We start from the raw sequence: 11,969 nt of genomic DNA, 5'->3' as shown, positions 1-11,969 counted from the left end.
CATCCATTCATTTCAAGGATAATTTCCCTTGGCTTTGAATAAATGCTCTGATTTAAACTTTCACCTTAATACCAAAAGTTCCCCTTCTTGGTGAAATGAACAGCGTCCTAGTCTAATAAGTTTCTCAGTAGGGAATTTCTCAGGCCATGCAAATAAATGGGGTCAACTAATATAGCATCTCTGGTATCCATCATTGTTGCTAAATATATATTCAGAATATATATGAGCCACACAAGTAGAGCCCAGTATAATGACCCAGAAATCACTTTTATTAAAAGTTGAATGCAATAGATCAAACGATGTTTTAGAGTTTTACAATTCCAAGCTGAGTCATATGTGCTTCTCGAGAAAGGGAAAATGTTGATGCCACTGTCTCACTACTGACCATAAATACCTCTTTAACAAAGACAATTTTTATGTGTTTAATATATGAAGATTACTACATTGTTTTATTTGAAAAAATAACTTTATTGGTAAAACATCAATATTTCCTAAATCATTAATTTAACCTATCCAGACACTATTGACCATAAGCATTGATGGAACCTGCAGATAGTGGATCTAGAGTAACAAAGATAGCTTTCTTCTCATGGTTATGTATTTTTTTAATCCCTTAACCTATCACATCCATTTATTAAACATTTTTATCCCCCAAAGTATAGTTAAATGCCAACAGATACTGTAAGGACATAAAAAGAGAGTAAAACAAAATAATGGAATAGAGCGGAAAATGTTGTGTTTAAGAGAATAATTTTCAATAGGGTGAGAGTCAAGAGATGTCTCCAATGAGGTACTGTTTAAGGTGAGATGGTATAGTGAGAAAAAAATCGAAGCTGGAACTCAGTGGACCAGTGAGTGAGATGTAGAGTAATTTACTCTGGCTTTAGAGAAACATTTTTGTAGCTTTTAAATGAGTTGAAACATTTGGGCTAGCATTGAAAAGCCCAGCCTGAGTTCTGGGAATCAGTTACAGATAGTCAGAATGATGAGCATCAGTAGCCCACTGCCCTTGAGCCATCTCACCAAGCCATTAGAACTGTATAAAGTTTCGATGTATTATTACACACTGCACCTCTTTCATACATTGTCTGCCCCACAGCAAAAATAAAAGTTTTTCTGTTTGGTATTCATTGCGAAAAAAGGAAGGAAGGAAGGAAGGAAGGAAGGAAGGAAGGAAGGAAGGAAGGAAGGAAGGAAAAAAATGCTTAATCATGAGGTTGTTTGTGAAAAGAAAAAAATAAGAGTGGACCAAGGAGAGTGAGTTCAGTAATTTAAGTGAGTAACAGTGGTAGCTTGAACTAGTGTTCTCAGCAGAGACTGGGGAATTCAGAAGAAACAAATTCTGGGGTAAAGTGGAAGGAGTCTGATAACAGATTAAACATGATTTTTGAAAGAAATGGGAAATCAAGAACTATTATTTAGATCTAGTAGTATGAACTTGGATCTGTAACAGGGCAATTAGGCATCATGATTAGAATTAGCCAAGGCATATGAGGAGTAGAGGACCGGGATCCAGCAAATTGTTTTGAGTATGTTAAGTTTCTGCTATCTAGTCAAGAGTGTAAGCAGACAGTAAGATATAGTTCTGAGGAACAAGAGCGACAATAATTTAAGGAATAATCGCATAGGATGACACAAAAACTAAAAACCTGAGTGAGGTTGTCTATGTTTATGATTATAAATGAAGAAAAATTTAGGCCACAACTAAATCCTAGACAGGCCCAATTATTTGAGGCAATGGAAAAAGGTGAAGAACAAAGTTGCAGAGATAAATCAGTACTAAAGAGTATACATGGCAGGATGAAGTATGACAAAGTTCTAAAGGTCAGTATTTTAAGAAGGAGGATGTAGTCATCTTCAAAACATGGATGTTTTACTAAATCTGAACTACTGAAAATTTCATTTCCACTCTTGGAAAACAACTTTCTTCTGTATTNTGATGAAATATTTCTCCATTATCCTTCCTAGATACAAGTGTCTGAACTGTAGGATAGTTTATCAAGATCCAGAAGTCATACGTCGGGAAACGATGACTTTTATGTAATAAAGAAATATCAAATGGAAAAAAAAGAATTTCTAAAAGATCCAGTAAACTGCAAACAGAAGTGATAACAAAATTTCAGAATTTGGCAGATAGGTAAGAAATTTAATGAAAGTTATAGAAATTAGAACAGCCATGAAGAATAATGATTGGCATAAAACAACTGGAGAGAAAATTGGGAAAAGAAAACGGCACAAACATTTTCTTTCCAATAATTATATAGTACTTTCACTGGTAATATTTAACAGACAAAGCCTTTGATTTCTGAAGGGTTAAAGGAAATAAGCTCACAACAGATGTTCCTGCATAAAGATGTGCATCCCCTTATATCCCAGGAGAACAGAACAAGTCAATAAAGATTCAAATTATGCACAGGGAAATCCACAATATTGATCCTGTGCAGACAACCTTCAAAGCATTGTAGCACAGAGATGTAGAAGCAATTTAAAAACCATGACCTACATCTATGAAGGATATACTAGAAGCCTCAGTCTCTTGTAATATTGAAACATGCAATCACCCCAAACTCTGTGATCTTTCTGGTCAATATTTCTCCTGTTCATTGGCCACTGATCTAGGGGTTTCACAGTTTCACAGCATCTAACAAATAGTAGAGATGGGCTTCTGATCAAAATAGACTAAATATATTTATAAATACAACTAAGCATTCAGATATAGCTGATTTTAATATAAAACATGTTTCTATAAGTATGAATATAACATTTTATGGTGAAATTAATATAAATCACTTTACTCATTGCTATCAGTGAGTATATAAGCTTTTTAATCAACAAACCCTCTCTGAGATCTAAGTATACAATAATTTTGAGAAATGAAATCACACAATGTTCAGTCTGTTATATTTTCTCACATTAATAATAATGAATTGGTGTGCAATTTTACTTTGTATAGATACTTTTCTAAAACAGTCCTATGACATGCTCCCATTTTAAAGAAAGAAGTAGTCAAACTTTGGTATTAATTAAATAGACTGAATTGTTTCAGTAGTATTCCTCTTAAGTCTATTTATAACTTTGTGTGAGGTCTTAAGGAATGAATAAATCCTTTGCAAGTTTAATATTTCCTAAAGATTTTTTTGTGAAAAGTTCTCTTTGTATAACCTTGGCTAGCCTGGATCTTATTATATACACAACACTACCTTCAAACTTGTAAACCTATTGTCTCTCCGCCTCTCAATCTATGAAATTACACATGCATTTGCAATTATATCCAGCAAACGAGGTCACCTTAATAACTTTGTACAAGATATTCAATTATATACAAGAATGTTTAGGGGACAATATAATATGTATACCCCTTGGTCAAAAAGTGCCACAGATGCTTTGGAGAATTTTTAATTTAATGTGATGAAATTGTACCCCATTCCTTCCCTATCAACTTTCATATCAAATGCTGTGTACTAGCCTGAAATCTGAAGAAATAGAAAGCATAGAATTACAACTTTAAAGAAAAAAAAAAAAATATATATATATATATATATATATATATATATATATATATATACCATGTTCATGGACTCAAACTATCAGGTTTTTCCAAGTTGATCCGATTTGAATTGAAGTAGTTCCAGCATGGAAATACATCAGGTGTTCATGAATTGGTAGAATAAATATCATAAAATGCCTGTTCAACCAAAAGCGATTTATAGGTTCCATTCAACCCTAATCAAAATTTCCACAACTTTCTTTACAGAAATAAAAAAATTCTAAAATTTATATGGAACCAGAATAAACAAGGCAATTCAGAACAAAAAGAGTACTGGAAGGACTGATATTTCAGATTTTAAGACATAAAACAACATATTTACTGGCACAAGAATAAACATAAAGACCAATGGAACAAAATAGAATACTCAGCCATGAGTACTCACAATTACAACCATCTATTATTTGACAAAGAAGAAAAAAAACAAATACTGGGAAAAAAATAGCAATATCAACAAATGGTCCTGGGGAAACTTGATCTACATGCAGAAGGAAGAAATTAAATCCATACCTATCACCCTGAACACAAATGATTTCTATGTGGAACAAAGATGTCAATATGATATGTCAAACAAGGAAAATGGTAGAAGAAAGTGTAGGGAGGACACTATAAGAGATAGTTGTCAGAAGGGGCTTTTGGAATAGGAATCCATTTGCCAAGGAATTAAGGCCAACAATGGACAACTGGGACCCCACAAAACTACAGAGCATTTGAGCAGCTAAGGAAACCATCAGGTAAAGAAGAAATCCACGGAATGGGAGAGAAATTTTTCAGATATAAATCTGACACAGGATTAATATCCAAAATATAAAAGAGCGCAAAACAAAGAAAGAAAGAAAAAAAACAAAGAAACAAATGAACCAATTTACAGTATGGGCTAGGGATCTAAACATAGTTTTCAAGAGAAGAACTAAAAATGGCAAAGTACTTCAAAAAGTGTTCATCATCCTTATCAATTAGGGAAATGCAAAAATTAAAACCAGTTTGAGATTTCATCTTACTCTAGTCAGAATGGTTAAGATCAATAAAATAACTATCAACAAATACTGGCAAGTTTGTAGAGAAAGAGAAAAACACATTTACTGTTATTGAGAATGTAACTTGGGGCAGAGAATTTGAAATTCAATGTAGAGAATCTTCAAAATAAAACTAAAAATGAACATGATGAGAAAGTATCTTGTAGTAGGATGTTGAGTCTTTTGGGCATATGATATAAGCCATACTACTCCTTGGCATATACCCAAAAGACTCAGCATTCTACTGCACAGATATTTGATCATCAATGTTCATTTTGGATGTATTCACAATAACCAGGAAATGGAAGCAATCTAAATACCCTTCAACTGATTAGTAAATAATGAAAATATGGTACACACATACTGTTGAATACTATTCAGCTGTAAAGAAAAATGAAATCATGAAATTTGAAGGTTGGACCTAGAAAATATTATATTGACTAAGATAACATCCAGACCTCCAAATCCTTAGATGTGACTATAAAACATAGTGTAACCACAGAAACCAGGAAAATGTTAAAGAAACATGGGGATGGGGTCTTTGGAGGAGAATAGCAGGATTATAGATGATATGAAGTGGCTCCAACTAGGAGGAAACAGGACAGTCAATACAGAAGGAGAAGGGGGGACAAGTAACAAATAGCACCAAGGTTATTTGATAAATTCAGAAGAAATCATATTATAGCTTCATAAAGTTATACATAATGCATAAGTATATGTATGTGCATTTACCTTAAAGGAATTTAAGACACTTGAGATATCAGTGCTCCCAACAAGAACCATAGACAAAACAACAACAAAAACAAAAAACAAAATCAACCAACAAAACCATTAACACGGACAATAAACCTGTTTTCAAATAGTGGTCAGAGTAGTTCAATTGATTCCCCAGACAATATAAATTAGCAGAGTAGCCCTTGATTGTCTCTTACAGGTTGCATGTGTGTGTTTCTATTGCTGAAGATACTAAACAATTAGGACCTGTGAGTCAGATGTTTAGAACCAGATCTGACCTGAAAGTCTCTTTCCTTCAGTCTAGCTTCCATAGTTCTAGAAGATACTATGCAAGCTATGAAAGGAGGAAAAAAATTAAATAGCCCAATTCATCTACAATACTAAGGAACCACAACAATTGCCAGCATAGCATAGCATAGGCATTAAAGTGTAATAAGTGGCACTCACATGTTGGTGGCAACCATCAACTGTCTAATTAGACTTAAGGACAACTCAACAGGCTGGAAACCATGCCTGGTATTGGAATCCTAGTTAGGTTCATTGGACTAATGAGGTAATAATAAATGGATCATAGAAAAGAATCTACTATAACTTTGCTAGACCGGGATAATATAACTGTAGCTACTGCCCCTCATAAAAAGAAAAGATTCATTTTACAACAAATGAAGAGCTTCATAGAAAACCCACAACCAGACACAATGCAGAGATCAACAGACTGTGGGAAGCCCAACTCCAATGAGCCCCAACATCTCCCTCACAACTGCTGCCATTAATGTATGTATGGCTCAGGAAACATTGATCAAGAAGAAGCAGAAATATTTTAAGAGCCAGAATACTACAAAATCTGGTGTGAAACCATTTATCCTAGAAATAGCTGCATAAACAAGACCAGAACAATGGCATATTTGGTGGAGATAGGCCGCCTTTCCAGCAAATGGTCCTTGATCTAGAGAGTGTTTTTAGGCATAAAACTGAAATTTGACTGAACAGTCCACCATATAGAAAACATCTAGAAGTGGATCATGGACTAAAATGCAAAGCCAAAAAACTGCAGTATTCAAGAAAAGGTAAAAGAAAAATTTTCAGACTGTCGAATGAGAAGAGGTTTCTTAGCCCTGAAAATTCACAAAGTCATAGTCCATAATACTATAACTTGATAAACTGGATTAAATGAAATATTTTTAAAAACTAAAAAAAGATGCTCTTTGAAATACCTTATTAGGAAACAACTTACAGACACAAAGGGATGGGGCATATTTGCAATACATGTGTTCATCACAGAGCTATTATCTTAAATATACAAAGAATTCTCAGCATTCAATAGCCCCAAAGCAACACATGATCTAAACAGAATATAAGGAAAGGACATGATGGTATATTTCAATCAACACCCTATACATAAAATAAATAAATTATATGAGAATATGTTTAGCATCACTAAACATCAGAGAATTATAAACTAAAATCTCAAAAATATATCTTTGCATATTTATAACATTCAAAATATTATAATAATAGCCAAAACACAAGGCTGGGGAGAATGCTTATTGAATAAGAGTGAGCTCTGCGTTTATGAAGACGTGAGTTTGAAACCCCAGTATCCACACAAATAAGCCCTACATGGCTGCATGGGTCTACAGCCTCAACATTGAGGGGTAGAAACAGGTAGACTCAGAAAATTCACTATCCAGCCATCCTAACTGAAATGGTAAGTTTAGCGAGAGATCCTATCTCAATGCATCAATGCAGTACTGCAGAGAGTAATAAAAAAGCATCTGCTATAGCCTCTCCATAGAGAATACTTGCACACATTCATGTGTGTGCACCATTCACACATACTCACACAAATACTCATAAGTACATAGATAAAATTAAAATGTATCTTAATCAATACTAACAATATTTTCATAAACATTCACAGAAACTTGTTCAATTGTATACTGTCGTTGGAAATGAAATGGTAGGACCACTCTGCATAACAGTTTGGCTTTTTTCTTATGAAAATAAACACACAGTTACCATATGATCCAGCAAGAGTATGATTAAGTATTTATTTTACATAATTAAAACTCCATGCACAAGTAAAACCTTTACAGATAATTATGGGAGCTTTATTCATAATAGCTACTAATGAGAAACAATGCTATTATTCTTGAACCAGAAAGCTACTAAACAGCAAATGATTATAGGAAATCATAAAATACAATATTACTCCGGAGTAAAATGAAATAATTTATTGATAAAGGCAACAACTTGGAATGGTTATCCTGGTAATTAGGCTAAGTCAAAAATCAATCATTCAGTCATAACAGGTTATATATTACAAACTTCCATTGATAAAAGTTTTTGAAATGACAATTTGCATAGATGAACATCAGCTTAGTATTTGCTAGATGTCTCAGACAGGATAGAAGGTGAAAATTCTGGTCCGTTTTGTTATAAAAGAGGATCCCTGTAGCTATTGAATTACTGAGTCTTGACTGGGCTGCTGATTCATGAGTCTGTTCAGCTGATAAAATTTCATAAAGATAAACAGAGAAGTTCAAATAAAACTGAGTCATTAGAAATAGGATAGTTATGGAAAATGGTATCAATATAAGCTTCCTGTTGTGGTGTTTATACCTATGTAAAATAATGGCATGGACAGAAGATAAACTATTTTAATGATAATTTGAGCATGGTTTCATTTATGTATTGTGTTCGTCTTGTTTGTGCATATACTGCAGCATGCATATGTAAGCCACAGGACACCTTGTGGAAGTCGGCTCTCTTCTTGACAATGAGATATCTAGGAATCAAATTCAGGTCATCAGGGATTATATTTAAGGCCAAATACCTTTACCTACTCATCTCACTGACAATAAAACCTTTGCTTTAATCCTTTTTCTTTTCATCCTTTCTTCCTTTACTTTCCTCACTCCTCTACCCTACCTTCTTCCTTTCCTTTCTTTCTTCATTTGTAAAACGGGGTCTAGATTGTCTTTGAATTCATAATTGTTCTGCCCTCACCTTTTGAGTTTTGGGATCACAGGTGTACCAGACCACACCTGGCTTGCATGTAGATGATAACATATTGAAAGAAAAGTATAAATCAGTGAACATTTAACAGAATATTGATAACAAAAGTATATATCTGAAAATGTATATATTTTTTGCACAGTCTTTCATCTTAGTGGAATTTGGTTTTACAAAGGCACATTGTTCTCCTATTATCTGATTCTCAAGTATGTTCTCAGTGAGGTATATTTTCATCTTCTCTTTTTTCTGTGGATTGCTTTACTTTGCCTGATTCTTGACATATTTCAAGTGCACTATGACTACTATTGAAAGGGAAGTGGAGGAGAATTCCCTTTGGAGAATATAGGACTGGAAGAAAGTGATATATAGGGATAGAGATAAGACATAGGGATAAATTGGATATATTAGTAATTATTTTTTAAGTAGTAACAGTGAATTTTATTTTCAAATTTTGATCACTGGCAAAGGAAATAAAGTAGATAAAAATATCCAAGTCAGAAGAGTCACATATCCACAGAAAATAAGAACAGTATTGATTCATTTTAGTTGGTCCATCCTATTTACACACTTAACATAAGAAATGCTTTTCAATCTGTCAAGAAGCTAACTGCATTTAGCACCAAAAAGGAACTTTAGTTCAGCTTCTGATCAAGATTTCAACATCCTGAGCAGGGAAAGAAACTCCATGAAATCCAGACGGACCACTGCCACTCCTGTGTAGCCAACTGGAAGGAAGTGAACCTCAGAGCTAGTTGATGCTGTGGACTACTGTCCTGCAGTGGTTTGTTTTCATTTCCTCTAACACCTGCTCCAGCTGCTGAATCAAATGAAGCAGGGTAGCTGGGTCGTCTGCAAAAAAAAAAAAAAAATGAGTGCTGTGGTCTCTATTCTGATCGAAGTGCAGCTTTATCATTACTGCTGGTTTAATTTGTTGCCTGAGACTTCTGCTTGCAAGCTGTACATCTAGCTGCCACTCAAGACTGTGGTAACTGAGAAGACGAGGTGCTAACTCATTCAGAATAGTTCTCATCTCCTTTCTGTTGTCCAGGTAGAGCTGAAGCAATAATTTGTTCAGTTCTTCAGAGAATCCCAGAACAAAAACAGAGTCTTGGAAATCTAATTCATAAATTGAGAGAGCTTTGAGCTCTCTGTGAGGAGATACATTAATCCTTCCACACCATGCTGGAGAGTGTCACTACCCACATTGAGTTTTCGGGCGGCACCTTCATAAATCTTTGGGTTTGATCCCTGTCTGAGGAACTCCATGGCAAGCCTCCCGAACTTGGTGACCATCGTGGTGTTCACTTGCAGCAGGAAAGCCAGGTGCTCCTGTGCTCCTCGGACAAATCCAGCAGCATCTTAGCAGGTCTTCTGACTTTGCCACTCAGCGCTGGCCCCCATATTAGAAATTTAGATACATAAAGTAGAAATAACAAAGTGGTAGACTCAGAAAAAAGGCTAGACCCAAATTATAACTATAGGACAGAGGCTTCTTCTTGGCTCTTTTTCTTTTTCTAGCATGTTATATTCTCTGTACTCCACCACCCCTTACTCTGCCCCTGGAAAATACACAGACCTGCCTTTACATTGGTCAGATTGATGTAGGTACTGATATTGGTATTTCAAAGGGAATGCCTCCAGAGCTAAGCAGAATGAATAAGAACTCAGATAATAATGATGCTTTGAACAGAAGTTCTAGTTCACTGCTGTTGACTTTAAATGAGGTAAGTCCACAAGGTTGGTGCTTAAATTAGCCTAGTGATATTGAGTGGGTAACTGTCCACAGTATCTATGTCCAACTTGCAAACTCATAATTTACTTAGTAGACTCTAATGTATACATGTCAACTTGATCCTTTTTTCTTGTACTGTGGCAGAGCGGAGAACATGTTGACTTGGATCACTACATAGAAAGGTAGTTAATATTCGAACTTGATCCTAAAATTTTAAAAAATTAATTGTCAGTTCCTAGTTATTATATAGGAGACCTGAGTAACAAAATTTTTCTTCCAGGTTAAACTTTCATCAAGGCCCACAAACTCTAAGCCAACTAGGCAGCCAATATTTACTGAGATCCCAGTAAATGCCAGGCACTGTTCTAGGCCCCAGAGATGCATTAATAAGCAAATCAGAAAAAAAAAATGCATCGCCCTCATGTGTCTTACATAGTAGTGAAGGGAAAGAAGTGGTAAACAATATTGGTGGATACAATATGTATTAAGAAACAGTGTGTCCCAGGCTCTTTCCTCTTGTCCCATTATTTACATATGGGCATAATATCTTTAGAGTATGTTCTCTGTGATAAGAAAACATCAGAGCCCCATCTCAGTGTTCCATTTTTGCATATTTATTGGGGCCCTAATGTCCCACCATGTGCTCAGTATCAGGTTCTCATGCAAGGCCTTCTGCTCTGAGCTTCTGTCATCTGTCTCTCTGGGTGAAGAGAAATGGTTATTTACAAAACAGAAGAAAAATGATCATAAAAGTGATACTAACAGAAACTAATTCAAAACTTCAGCTTCCAGAACTATTCCCCAGATATATTTTTCTCCATGTCATCTTTAAGTACAGTTGCAATACTGGGAACTACATTAAAGCCAAATGTAAGAAGATTCTGAAGAATATAGAAAAGCAAGCTCCCAATGCCAACACCGAGTTCCAAAGGAATTACTGATGCATATAACTCTGAGTTCTGAGAAAAGAACTAATAGTTCAGTGGTGTCAATGGTACAGATGAAGAAAAAGAATCTTGCTTTACTAGTGAAAAGAAGTAGGAAATAAGTTTAACAAGTAATAAAACTTTAGAGTATACTGCTCTATTATAGCTATATAGCATGTGAGTATGGGAGACTAGGAAAATACTTGGTACCAATGCAGGCTGAAAGTACAGCTTCAGTTTCCATATGCACAAGGTTGTAATGAGTTATTATGCTAGCGTAGTGATAGGTAAGACCACATAATTAATTAATAATTTCATTACTGGGTATACGGGAATATATATCAGGGGCCAAATCTGGAACATGGACTTATGTTTCCTTAGTATTATCAAAATCTCATCATTTCTCTCTTTACACCTAGCAATACATTTTTATGGATTACTCAATGTATGCATATACCAATTTTTATTTAATCATTCATCCATTGATAAGCACATACACAGATTAAATATATTAGCTATTGTGAAGAGTATTTCAATAGCATGGAAGGATAGCAGTAGTAATTTTCCCTTTAGCTATATGCCCAGAAGTGAGATAGTAATATTTTTTTTAAAAAATCTACTTCTCTATTCTTGAAGAATTGCTTTACTGATTTCTGTAGTATCTCTACTAATTCCCACCATATTGTATAAGGATTAACTTTTCTCCAAACCCTTAATGATAACTGTTACTTTTTTTCTTTCTTTGTCATAAACATTCTGAGATGAGATTATATCTCATGATGGTCTTAAACTGCATTTTCATGACTGTTAATGGGATTTATCTTTCCTTTTCAAAGTTGCTGCCTATTTGAATGTCTTCCTTTGAGAAGTATCTATTCTTATCCTATACCTACAATAGTTTATTACATACCTTATAAAGAGCTGGAGGAGTTTAAAGATTCTCAACACAAAGAAATGATGAACTGCTAAGAAAAGAGAAATGCTAATTATGTTGA

The 11,969-nt window shown here is 34.6% G+C and overlaps 1 pseudogene; it reads right to left on the bottom strand.

Annotated features, from left to right (window-relative positions):
• Positions 1-9,064: 9,064 nt before the first annotated feature.
• LOC110314509 lies at positions 9,065-9,674 on the bottom strand (annotated as a pseudogene).
• Positions 9,675-11,969: the final 2,295 nt, after the last annotated feature.

Source organism: Mus pahari, chromosome X, assembly GCF_900095145.1.
Source record: "Mus pahari chromosome X, PAHARI_EIJ_v1.1, whole genome shotgun sequence".
NCBI classification, from domain to species: Eukaryota; Metazoa; Chordata; class Mammalia; order Rodentia; family Muridae; genus Mus; species Mus pahari.
Note: the sequence above shows the minus strand (reverse complement) of the source record. Positions and strands in the feature narration are given on the sequence as shown.